This window comes from Engystomops pustulosus, unplaced genomic scaffold (genome assembly GCF_040894005.1).
Source record: "Engystomops pustulosus unplaced genomic scaffold, aEngPut4.maternal MAT_SCAFFOLD_131, whole genome shotgun sequence".
Taxonomy (NCBI): Eukaryota; Metazoa; Chordata; class Amphibia; order Anura; family Leptodactylidae; genus Engystomops; species Engystomops pustulosus.
In genome coordinates this window covers 212501-224925 of record NW_027285012.1, presented here as the reverse complement: position 1 = coordinate 224925, position 12425 = coordinate 212501, and positions in this window count along the sequence as shown.

Below are 12425 nucleotides of genomic sequence, written 5' to 3'. Positions count from 1 at the left end.
GAGGCTGAGCCGCGGCCGAGGAGGTCTCACCGATCCCGGCGTGATTCCAGCCAGGCCCGGTACCCTATACCGAACTCGGCAGGGTGGCTGTATCCGGGACCCTGGAACCCTGGGCGGGGAGCCTAGGGGCGAGAGGGGCCCCATGGAGCTCGGGCAGACTAGAAGTACCCTCGTCTGCCCGCTGGAGGGCGCCCTTCCCGGAGCGGAGGGGACCCCCCAAGCGACCAAGTGCAAGCCGAGTTTGGAGCTCGAAACCCGGCCACACTTGGTAGTTGGTCCCGGTGAGGAACATGCCCATGGAAGTAAGAGCTCAGCGGGAGCAGCCACTCAGGCTACCCGGCAATGTGTCACTGTCCCCCGGCCAAGACTTGGCGGCAAGTCCCGGGGAGGAATAGTGCCCATGGAAGTAGCTCAGCGGGAGCAGCTGCTGAGGCTACCCGGGAATGTGTCACTGTCCCCCGGCCAGACTTGGCGGCAGGTCCCGGGGAGGAATAGTGCTCATGGAAGTAGCTCAGCGGGAGCAGCTGCTGAGGCTACCCGGGAATGTGTCACTGTCCCTGGGCCACACTTGGTCGTTGGTTCCTGATGAGGAACATGCCCATGGAAGTAAGAGTTCAGCGGGAGAAGCCGCTCAAGCTACCCGGGAATGTGTCACTGTCCCCCGGCCAGACTTGGCGGCAGGTCCCGGGGAGGAATAGTGCCCATGGAAGTCGGAGCTCCAACCTCCAAGTTGACCTCAGCGGGAGCACTTGCTGAGGCTACCCGGGCATGGGCGACTGTTCCCCGGCCACACTTGGTCGGAGGTCCCGGTGTGGAACATGCCCATGGAAGTTGAAGGGAAGAGAACCGCGAAAGGGAGTTTGGAGGCTGAGCCGCGGCCGAGGAGGTCTCACCGATCCCGGCGTGATTCCAGCCAGGCCCGGTACCCTATACCGAACTCGGCAGGGTGGCTGTATCCGGGACCCTGGAACCCTGGGCGGGGAGCCTAGGGGCGAGAGGGGCCCCATGGAGCTCGGGCAGACTAGAAGTACCCTCGTCTGCCCGCTGGAGGGCGCCCTTCCCGGAGCGGAGGGGACCCCCAAGCGACCAAGTGCAAGCCGAGTTTGGAGCTCGAAACCCGGCCACACTTGGTAGTATGTCCCGGTGAGGAACATGCCCATGGAAGTAAGAGCTCAGCGGGAGCAGCCACTCAGGCTACCCGGCAATGTGTCACTGTCCCCCGGCCAAGACTTGGCGGCAAGTCCCGGGGAGGAATAGTGCCCATGGAAGTAGCTCAGCGGGAGCAGCCGCTCAGGCTACCCGGGAATGTGTCACTGTCCCCCGGCCAGACTTGGCGGCAGGTCCCGGGGAGGAATAGTGCTCATGGAAGTAGCTCAGCGGGAGCAGCCACTCAGGCTACCCGGGAATGTGTCACTGTCCCTGGGCCACACTTGGTCGTTGGTTCCTGATGAGGAACATGCCCATGGAAGTAAGAGTTCAGCGGGAGCAGCCGCTCAGGGCTACACGGGAATGTGTCACTGTCCCCCGGCCAGACTTGGCGGCAGGTCCCGGGGAGGAATAGTGCCCATGGAAGTCGGAGCTCCAACCTCCAAGTTGACCTCAGCGGGAGCAGCCGCTGAGGCTACCCGGGCATGGGTGACTGTTCCCCGGCCACACTTGGTCGGAGGTCCCGGTGTGGAACATGCCCATGGAAGTTGAAGGGAAGAGAACCGCGAAAGGGAGTTTGGAGGCTGAGCCGCGGCCGAGGAGGTCTCACCGATCCCGGCGTGATTCCAGCCAGGCCCGGTACCCTATACCGAACTCGGCAGGGTGGCTTTATCCGGGACCCTGGAACCCTGGGCGGGGAGCCTAGGGGCGAGAGGGGCCCCATGGAGCTCGGGCAGACTAGAAGTACCCTCGTCTGCCCGCTGGAGGGCGCCCTTCCCGGAGCGGAGGGGACCCCCCAAGCGACCAAGTGCAAGCCGAGTTTGGAGCTCGAAACCCGGCCACACTTGGTAGTTGGTCCCGGTGAGGAACATGCCCATGGAAGTAAGAGCTCAGCGGGAGCAGCCACTCAGGCTACCCGGGAATGTGTCACTGTCCCCCGGCCAAGACTTGGCGGCAAGTCCCGGGGAGGAATAGTGCCCATGGAAGTAGCTCAGCGGGAGCAGCCACTCAGGCTACCCGGGAATGTGTCACTGTCCCTCGGCCACACTTGGTCGTAGGTCCCGGTGAGGAACATGCCCATGGAAGTCGGAGCTCCAACCTCCAACCGGGTGAAGCCTCCGAGAGCTAGCCGGGAATAGGGCGCCAATCCCGGCTACCGCCCTCCATTCTTGCCCCGGTCGAAAGACCTACGTCCTCGCACCAGCACAAGCGCAAAAATTTTCTAAGTGTGGGAGAACCGAGGACCCGCCCGGTGGCACTCTGCCTCTCGCTGCCGCCCTCCTGGAAGCGTCCTCGGTCACTGTGTGTGCGGCAGATATCAGAGCTCCGGAAAGGTGAAAAAGAACCGGTAAGAGGGCGAATCCGGCAGCTCCCTGCCGGGCGAGGACCACCGCGAGCGGCGGGGACGTCAGACGGGAGACGCGCGGCGGACCATCCGTCGGAGTGCCTGGGATTTTGACCTCGGAGAAGTTCGAAAAAATTATGCGGTCGGAGCTGTCTGCCCCGGCCGGGGAAGGCTCACCGCCGGCGGCTGCCAACCCCTGGCTTGCCCGCTGGATGCCCTTTCGGAGGCTGCTGAAAAAGAACTGTCAGGCGGGCACCTCTCGGAAGAACCGCAGACCAAAACGACCGGTAAAAATTTTGGGCGATCCGACACGTAGTGCACCTTCGGCGGCAGAGAAAAGCAGCAAAAATACCGGTCAGAGAAGGGGAGTTTTGGTCGACTCTGCCAGGTTTTTGCACTAAGTCAGATCCGTAATGCCAGCGGGACTGAGTCGCTTTTGCGTGCCGTGGTCCTGGAGGCCTGCTCGGACAGAGCGGTCCTTCGGGTCCCGCGGGAAGGGGCATTTCATGTTCCTCTGCGGGAGGTGATCCATTTTCTGCGGGAAATGGCGAGCCCCTTCGGCTACAAGAGTGTGTAGGTCCCGCTCAACAGTCTACGTCCTTAACCATCGGGGACTTTGTAGATTTTGCCCAAAATCGCTCTCCGCAGAACAGAGCGTGAGGTCTCCGCGGCGGAGGCCGGAAAAGGTGCGAGGTGAGCGGCATGGTATGACTGGGCTCGTGCCGCTCACTGCTACCCGGAGCGTGGCGCCCTCCGGGTAAAAAGCTAGCCGGGGCGAGTAGGTGGGTTGACGGGCGCATAAGCAACGCCGTCCCCGCCGTACAAGGTGCCGGTGGCCTGGCGAACCACCGGCGTAAGGCTAGCCAGGGCGTACCGCGGGGCAGAGGGCGCATAAGCCACGCTCTCTCTCCATCCCACCAGCACAAGCGAAAAATTTTCAAAGTGTGGGAGAACCGGCTTCCCGACCGGTGGCACTCTGCCTCTCTCTGCCGCCCTCCTGGAAGCGTCCTCGGTCACTCGGAGTACGGCAGATTTAAGAGCTCCGGAATGGTGAAAAAGAACCGGAGAGAGGGCGACTCCGGCTTCTCTCTGCCGGGCGAGGACCACCGCAGGCGGCGGGGACCTCTGACAGGAGGCGGCGCTGCGGGCAGGCTTTCTAAGTGCCTGGGCTTTTGGCCTCGGCGAAAGTCGAAAAAAATTATGCGGTCGGAGCTTTCTGCCCCGGCCGGGGAAGGCTCACCGCCGGCGGCTGCCAACCCCTGGCTTGCCCGCTGGATGCCCTTTCGGAGGCTGCTGAAAAAGAACTGTCAGGCGGGCACCTCTCGGAAGAACCGCAGACCAAAACGACCGGTAAAAATTTTGGGCGATCCGACCCGTAGTGCACCTTCGGCGGCAGAGAAAAGCAACAAAAATACCGGTCAGAGAAGGGGAGTTTTGGTCGACTCTGCCAGGTTTTTGCACTAAGTCAGATCCGTAATGCCAGCGGGACTGAGTCGCTTTTGCGTGCCGTGGTCCTGGAGGCCTGCTCGGACAGAGCGGTCCTTCGGGTCCCGCGGGAAGGGGCATTTCATGTTCCTCTGCGGGAGGTGATCCATTTTCTGCGGGAAATGGCGAGCCCCTTCGGCTACAAGAGTGTGTAGGTCCCGCTCAACAGTCTACGTCCTTAACCATCGGGGACTTTGTAGATTTTGCCCAAAATCGCTCTCCGCAGAACAGAGCGTGAGGTCTCCGCGGCGGAGGCCGGAAAAGGTGCGAGGTGAGCGGCATGGTATGACTGGGCTCGTGCCGCTCACTGCTACCCGGAGCGTGGCGCCCTCCGGGTAAAAGGCTAGCCGGGGCGAGTAGGTGGGATGACGGGCGCATAAGCAACGCCGTCCCCGCCGTACAAGGTGCCGGTGGCCTGGCGAACCACCGGCGTAAGGCTAGCCAGGGCGTACCGCGGGGCAGAGGGCGCATAAGCCACGCTCTCTCTCCATCCCACCAGCACAAGCGAAATATTTTCAAAGTGTGGGAGAACCGGCTTCCCGACCGGTGGCACTCTGCCTCTCGCTGCCGCCCTCCTGGAAGCGTCCTCGGTCACTCGGAGTACGGCAGATTTAAGAGCTCCGGAATGGTGAAAAAGAACCGGAGAGAGGGCGACTCCGGCTTCTCTCTGCCGGGCGAGGACCACCGCAGGCGGCGGGGACGTCTGACAGGAGACGGCGCTGCGGGCAGGCTTTAAAAGTGCATGGGGTTTTGGCCTCGGCAAAAGTCGAAAAAATTATGCGGTCGGAGCTGTCTGCCCCGGCCGGGGAAGGCTCACCGCCGGCGGCTGCCAACCCCTGGCTTGCCCGCTGGATGGCCTTTCGGAGGCTTCTGAAAAAGAACTGTCAGGCGGGCACCTCTCGGAAGAACCGCAGACCAAAACGACCGGTAAAAATTTTGGGCGATCCGACCCGTAGTGCACCTTCGGCGGCAGAGAAAAGCAACAAAAATACCGGTCAGAGAAGGGGAGTTTTGGTCGACTCTGCCAGGTTTTTGCACTAAGTCAGATCCGTAATGCCAGCGGGACTGAGTCGCTTTTGCGTGCCGTGGTCCTGGAGGCCTGCTCGGACAGGGCGGTCCTTTCGGGTCCCGCGGGAAGGGGCATTTCATGTTCCTCTGCGGGAGGTGATCCATTTTCTGCGGGAAATGGCGAGCCCCTTCGGCTACAAGAGTGTGTAGGTCCCGCTCAACAGTCTACGTCCTTAACCATCGGGGACTTTGTAGATTTTGGTCAAGATCGCCCCCCGCATGTCCTAGCGGGAGGTCTCCGCGGCGGAGGCCGGAAAAGGTGCGAGGTGAGCGGCATGGTATGACTGGGCTCGTGCCGCTCACTGCTACCCGGAGCGTGGCGCCCTCCGGGTAAAAGGCTAGCCGGGGCGAGTAGGTGGGATGACGGGCGCATAAGCAACGCCGTCCCCGCCGTACAAGGTGCCGGTGGCCTGGCGAACCACCGGCGTAAGGCTAGCCAAGGGCGTACCGCGGGGCAGAGGGCGCATAAGCCACGCTCTCTCTCCATCCCACCAGCACAAGCGAAAAATTTTCAAAGTGTGGGAGAACCGGCTTCCCGACCGGTTGCACTCTGCCTCTCGCTGCCGCCGTCCTGGAAGCGTCCTCGGTCACTCGGAGTACGGCAGATTTAAGAGCTCCGGAATGGTGAAAAAGAACCGGAGAGAGGGCGACTCCGGCTTCTCTCTGCCGGGCGAGGACCACCGCAGGCGGCGGGGACGTCTGACAGGAGACGGCGCTGCGGGCAGGCTTTAAAAGTGCATGGGGTTTTGGCCTCGGAGAAAGTCGAAAAAATTATGCGGTCGGAGCTGTCTGCCCCGGCCGGGGAAGGCTCACCTCCGGCGGCTGCCAACCCCTGGCTTGCCCGCTGGATGGCCTTTCGGAGGCTGCTGAAAAAGAACTGTCAGGCGGGCACCTCTCGGAAGAACCGCAGACCAAAACGACCGGTAAAAATTTTGGGCGATCCGACCCGTAGTGCACCTTCGGCGGCAGAGAAAAGCAACAAAAATACCGGTCAGAGAAGGGGAGTTTTGGTCGACTCTGCCAGGTTTTTGCACTAAGTCAGATCCGTAATGCCAGCGGGACTGAGTCGCTCTTGCGTGCCGTGGTCCTGGAAGCCTGCTCGGACAGAGTGGTCCTTCGGGTCCCGCGGGAAGGGGCATTTCATGTTCCTCTGCGGGAGGTGATCCATTTTCTGCGGGAAATGGCGAGCCCCTTCGGCTACAAGAGTGTGTAGGTCCCGCTCAACAGTCTACGTCCTTAACCATCGGGGACTTTGTAGATTTTGCCCAAAATCGCTCTCCGCAGAACAGAGCGGGAGGTCTCCGCGGCGGAGGCCGGAAAAGGTGCGAGGTGAGCGGCATGGTATGACTGGGCTCGTGCCGCTCACTGCTACCCGGAGCGTGGCGCCCTCCGGGTAAAAGGCTAGCCGGGGCGAGTAGGTGGATTGACGGGCGCATAAGCAACGCCGTCCCCGCCGTACAAGGTGCCGGTGGCCTGGCGAACCACCGGCGTAAGGCTAGCCAAGGGCGTACCGCGGGGCAGAGGGCGCATAAGCCACGCCGTCCCCGCTGTACAAGGTGCCGGTGGCCTGGCGAACCACCGGCGTAAGGCTAGCCAAGGGCGTACCGCGGGGCAGAGGGCGCATAAGCCACGCTCTCTCTCCATCCCACCAGAACAAGCGAAAAAATTTCAAAGTGTGGGAGAACCGGCTTCCCGACCGGTGGCACTCTGCCTCTCGCTGCCGCCCTCCTGGAAGCGTCCTCGGTCACTCGGTGTCCGGCAGATTTCAGAGCTCCGGAATGGTGAAAAAGAACCGGTGAGAGGGCGAATCCGGCTTCTCTCTGCCGGGCGAGGACCACCGCAGGCGGCAAGGGACGTCTGCCAGGAGACGGCGCTGCGGGCAGGCTTTAAAAGTGCATGGGGTTTTGGCCTCGGCGAAAGTCGAAAAAATTTTGCGGTCGGAGCTGTCTGCCCCGGCCGGGGAAGGCTCACCGCCGGCGGCTGCCAACCCCTGGCTTGCCCGCTGGATGCCCTTTCGGAGGCTGCTGAAAAAGAACTGTCAGGCGGGCACCTCTCGGAAGAACCGCAGACCAAAACGACCGGTAAAAATTTTGGGCGATCCGACCCTCAGTGCACCTTCGGCGGCAGAGAAAAGCAACAAAAACACCGGTCAAAGAAGGGAGGTTTTGGTCGACTCTGCCTGGTTTTTGCACAAAGTCAGATCCGTAATGCCAGCGGGACTGAGTCGCTTTTGCGTGCCGTGGTCCTGGAGGCCTGCTCGGACAGAGCGGTCCTTCGGGTCCCGCGGGAAGGGGCATTTCATGTTCCTCTGCGGGAGGTGGTCCATTTTCTGCGGGAAATGGCGAGCCCCATCGGCTACAAGAGTGTGTAGGTCCCGCTCAACAGTCTACGTCCTTAACCATCGGGGACTTTGTAGATTTTGGCAGAAATCGCCCCCCGCAGGTCCTAGCGGGAGGTCTCCGCGGCGGAGGCCGGAGAGGGCGCGAGGTGAGCGGCATGGTATGACTGGGTTCGTGCCGCTCACTGGTACCCGGAGCGTGGCGCCCTCCGGGTAAAAGGCTAGCCGGGGCGAGTAGGTGGGTTGACGGGCGCATAAGCCACGCCGTCCCCGCCGTACAAGGTGCCGGTGGCCTGGCGAACCACCGGCGTAAGGCCAGCCAGGGCGGACCGCGGGGCAGAGGGCGCATAAGCCACGCTCTCTCTCCATCCCACCAGAACAAGCGAAAAATTTTCAAAGTGTGGGAGAACCGGCGACCCGACCGGTGGCACTCTGCCTCTCGCTGCCGCCCTCCTGGAAGCGTCCTCGGTCACTCGGTGTCCGGCAGATTTCAGAGCTCCGGAATGGTGAAAAAGAACCGGAGAGGGGGCGACTCCGGCTTCTCTCTGCCGGGCGAGGACCACCGCAGGCGGCAAGGGACGTCTGACAGGAGACGGCGCTGCGGGCAGGCTTTAAAAGTGCATGGGGTTTTGGCCTCGGCGAAAGTCGAAAAAATTTTGCGGTCGGAGCCGTCTGCCCCGGCCGGGGAAGGCTCACCGCCGGCGGCTGCCAACCCCTGGCTTGCCCGCTGGATGGCCTTTCGGAGGCTGCTGAAAAAGAACTGTCAGGCGGGCACCTCTCGGAAGAACCGCAGACCAAAACGACCGGTAAAAATTTTGGGCGATCCGACCCTCAGTGCACCTTCGGCGGCAGAGAAAAGCATCAAAAATACCGGTCAAAGAAGCGAGGTTTTGGTCGACTCTGCCAGGTTTTTGCACAAAGTGTTGGCATCGTGCGGCGTCGCGCTTTGCCGTACCGTATCCCCAATGGAGCGGCGCCCGGCGGGGTAGGCTAGCCATGTGAGGTCGAGGGCGGGAAGACGGGACGTAAGCCAGGCCGTTCTCCACAAGAAATTCCGGACGCGGAGACCCCTTCTCCGCCCTACGGTCCCCAATGGGGTGGCGCCCGGCGGGTGAGGCTAGCCATGGGAGGACGGGACGTAAGCCAGGCCGTTCTCCACAAGAAATTCCGTACGCGGAGACCCCTTCTCCGCCCTACGGTCCCCAATGGGGTGGCGCCCGGCGGGTGAGGCTAGCCATGTGAGGTCGAGGGCGGGAGGACGGGACGTAAGCCAGGCCGTTCTCCACAAGTAAATTCCGGACGCGGAGACCCCTTCTCCGCCCTACGGTCCCCAATGGGGTGGCGCCCGGCGGGTGAGGCTAGCCGTGTGAGGTCGAGGGCGGGAGGACGGGACGTAAGCCAGGCCGTTCTCCACAAGTAAATTCCGGACGCGGAGACCCCTTCTCCGCCCTACGGTCCCCAATGGGGTGGCGCCCGGCGGGTGAGGCTAGCCATGTGAGGTCGAGGGCGGGAGGACGGGACGTAAGCCAGGCCGTTCTCCACAAGTAAATTCCGGACGCGGAGACCCCTTCTCCGCCCTACGGTCCCCAATGGGGTGGCTCCCGGCGGGTGAGGCTAGCCATGTGAGGTCGAGGGCGGGAGGACGGGACGCAAGCCAGGCCGTTCTCCACAAACTCCCAGCGGTAGAGTCTCGGCTCTCCGCTCTTTTGATCGATCTGACACAGCGCGATCCGGCGGGGCAGGGCACTTTGCTCGGTCAGGGGTATTGGCCCCGGCCGGTTTATGGTAAAGCGTTCCTTAGCCTCAGTCTTGGTCGCGCATCAATCCCCCGCTCCCCGTGAGCGGCTGTCGTCCTCTGCCTAAGGTTGTGTAGCGCGGTGCCAGTGTGGTCCTCGCACGGCCCCGCTCCTGCCACAGCGGTAGGACTCTCTGCTTCGGCTGAGGTTTGCTACGAAGCGTATGGAACGGGCGTACTCCACCGTACCGTGGGTGGGGGGCGGCGGCGTTGGCGGCGGCAGCGTCCAGCGCGGAGCTCCGGCTCCCGCGGCAGCGCCTCGCCTAGTGTCCCTCGGGCAAGTCCAATCGCCCCCCGCCCGGTCGGAGAGCGCAGACACACCTCTGTGTCCACGGTTTATTTCCGCAGCACGAAAAGGGACGGCTCCCGCCTGCTCCTCGCGGCGGCGACGAGGCTTAGACCCACCGTGGCGTATCCGCGGTAGGTATGCTCGTCGGTCGGAGGAGCGGTTGCGGTCGAGTGGTCCCCAGTGTACCCTGTTAGCGCTGCCCGCCTACGCCTGAAGAGCTGCGGACCGAGAAAAAGGTTCGCTCCGCTGCTGACGGCGAAGCGCGCGGCACGCCGCGGAAGAGGAGAGGGAGCGGTCGCCCCCGGGGCGGCTCCCCTCCGAGTCCGGCAGAAGCAGAGATTGTAGCGGAGGGGGGGTTTCTAAATTCCCCGGGCGTGTTATCCCCAGCGGTAGCCTTTGAACTCTTCAACCGCAAGCACGATCGCACGTTCACAGCACCCGTCACTAGGAGCCGGGCCAGAGGCGGGCGGCAGACGAAACCGACATGAGCGCTTAAGGGTATTGCACCCCCGGCGCCCAGACCCTGGAAATTGAGTCTGCCCCCAAAGCCCACCCGCGTCCTCCTTGGCGCTCCCGGAGTACATGGTCGTAGATGGGCCATCGGTCGCTAATGCCAAACTGCGTCCCAGGGGTGCGTCCCCTCTGACCAACGGCAGACCCATCCCTCTCGCCAATCCGCGGATCCCCGCCAGGTCCCGAACAGGGCTCGTCCTTTAGCGTTTCAAATGCGCCCTCCCCGCCATACGAGGGGTTGAGGACCGTAGCCTTCCCTTACGAGAGGCACCAGGGGTGCGCCTGCTCGAGGGCCCGGCCGTGGGCGTAACGCTTGGGCCGCCCGGGGGAGTCGGTAGACCATGGGAGACCAACACTCGCACACGAACGTTGCCCGTGCTTTTGTGGAAGAGAGCTTCTTGCGAGGTTGTCGCTGCGGTGGCGCCCGGACAAACCCTATCCCTAAAACTTCTGGGGAATTGGCGTCTAAGCCTGCACCCTGCACGGTATCCCTGCACCCACGAAGGGGGCCGTGGAAGGCTTGGGGTCGCGCCGGCGAAACCGACCGGATGCCCGGGGTACTGAACCCCCGGGGTCCCACCCTGGAAATTGAGCCGTCCGACCCCGCCACGTCTTCCTAGTGCTCTCCTTGGCTCCCCCGCCTGTGGGCATCGTTAGGGGCTGCGGTCATCAGCGCCGGCTAAGCTTCGGCAACACGGCCGACCCACCCCTTCGGCGCCTGGGGGTGCCTGGTCCCAGTCCGGGCCGTTCCGTAGGGGCGGCTATCCCTTACATGAGGGACTCGGTGCGTCCGCTCGGGCTGCGGGGCTCCGGCTCCGACAGCCGGGGAGCTGGTTTTGACCGCGGGCCTCCACGGGAACCGGCAGGGACCGGACTAGGCGTCAAGCCGAAAATAACCCCGGCACCCTCTGCTTCCAAAGCGAGGGGACCTTTGGCCGAGCGGGGGCACCGGAAGCCGAACCGACCCCAACCCCTCTTCCTACCCCAGGGCTGGGCTGACCAATCCCCTGATCGGGTCTAAAATGGAAGAAGGGGATTCGAGGGAAGGGGCTGGCGGAAGGCAGTTGCCCGACGGAGTAGGCGAAGGCCAGGCCGTTTCCGAGTCCCGAGCAGAGGAGGGCGAACTCGGCTCTTCATCGACCGACGGCGAGGCGAGGGCGGTGGCTGCCGCGGGGAAGACTCCATTGCTCGTCAGCGCGCTAGGAGCGGGGCCGACTGGCTGCTCGGGGTATGGCATCCCCGGGGGCCCACCCTGGAAATCTTCGCTCCTCAGCCGCTGCAGGTTATAAGGTCCCGCCGCGCGTAAGCGCTCAACTCTCCGACCCACGGATGTCGAGCCCATGGTGAGCCGGCCGTTTCGTACGGGGAAAAGGGGTCCTCTGGCCCCACATCGATCGAGGGGGTTTAGATCCGCGGAGGCACGCACCGCGAGGCGAATCGCTGCTTTTCCCCAAGAGGTTAACCTTCAAACCACCGAGTAGGTTCGGGGCAGGGCCGACAGTCTGCACTGGGGTATTGCATCCCTGGTGGGGCGACCCTGGAAATCTCTGCCCCTTTCCACTCTTTCGGTTGGGCCTCTCGTCGGGGCGAGCGTAAGTCGGCAAGCAGACGTGGGAAGAGGCTTCTTACCGGTGACACTCCCTTCGTGAGAGAGGCAGGTACTCGCCCCGGACCCCGGTCCAAATCTGCGCGGGCCGGACGGCCTCGGCCCTAGCCGAAGGCCGCTCCCGCGAAGCCAGGGAGCCGAAAAAATAACCCCGACACCCTCCGCGACCTCGCGTGCTTCCAAAGCGAGGGGAAACTTTGGCCGAGCGGGGCACCCGAAGCCGAACCGACCCCAACCCCTCTTCTTACCCCAGGGCTGGGCTGACCAATCCCCTGATCGGGTCTAAAATGGAAGAAGGGGATTCGAGGGAAGGGGCTGGCGGAAGGCAGTTGCCCGACGGAGTAGGCGAAGGCCAGGCCGTTTCCAAATCCCGAGCCAGAGGAGGGCGAACGACGTTCTTCATCGACCGACGGCGAGGCTAGGGCGAGGGCGGTGGCTGCCGCGGGGAAGACTCCATTGCTTGCCAGCGTGCTAGGAGCGGGGCCGACAGGCTGCTCGGGGTATGGCATCCCCGGGGGCCCACCCTGGAAATCTTCGCTCCTCAGCCGCTGCAGGTTATAAGGTCCCGCCGCGCGTAAGCGCTCAACTCCCCGACCCACGGACGTCGAGCCCATGGTGAGCTGACAGTTTCGTACGGGGAAAAGGGGTCCTCTGGCCCCACATCGATCGAGGGGGTATAGATCCGCGGAGGCACGCACCGCGAGGCGAATCGCTGCTTTTCCCCAAGAGGTTAACCTTCAAACCACCGAGTAGGTTCGGGGCAGGGCCGACTGTCTGCACTGGGGTATTGCATCCCTGGTGGGGCGACCCTGGAAATCTCTGCCCCTTTCCACTCTTTCG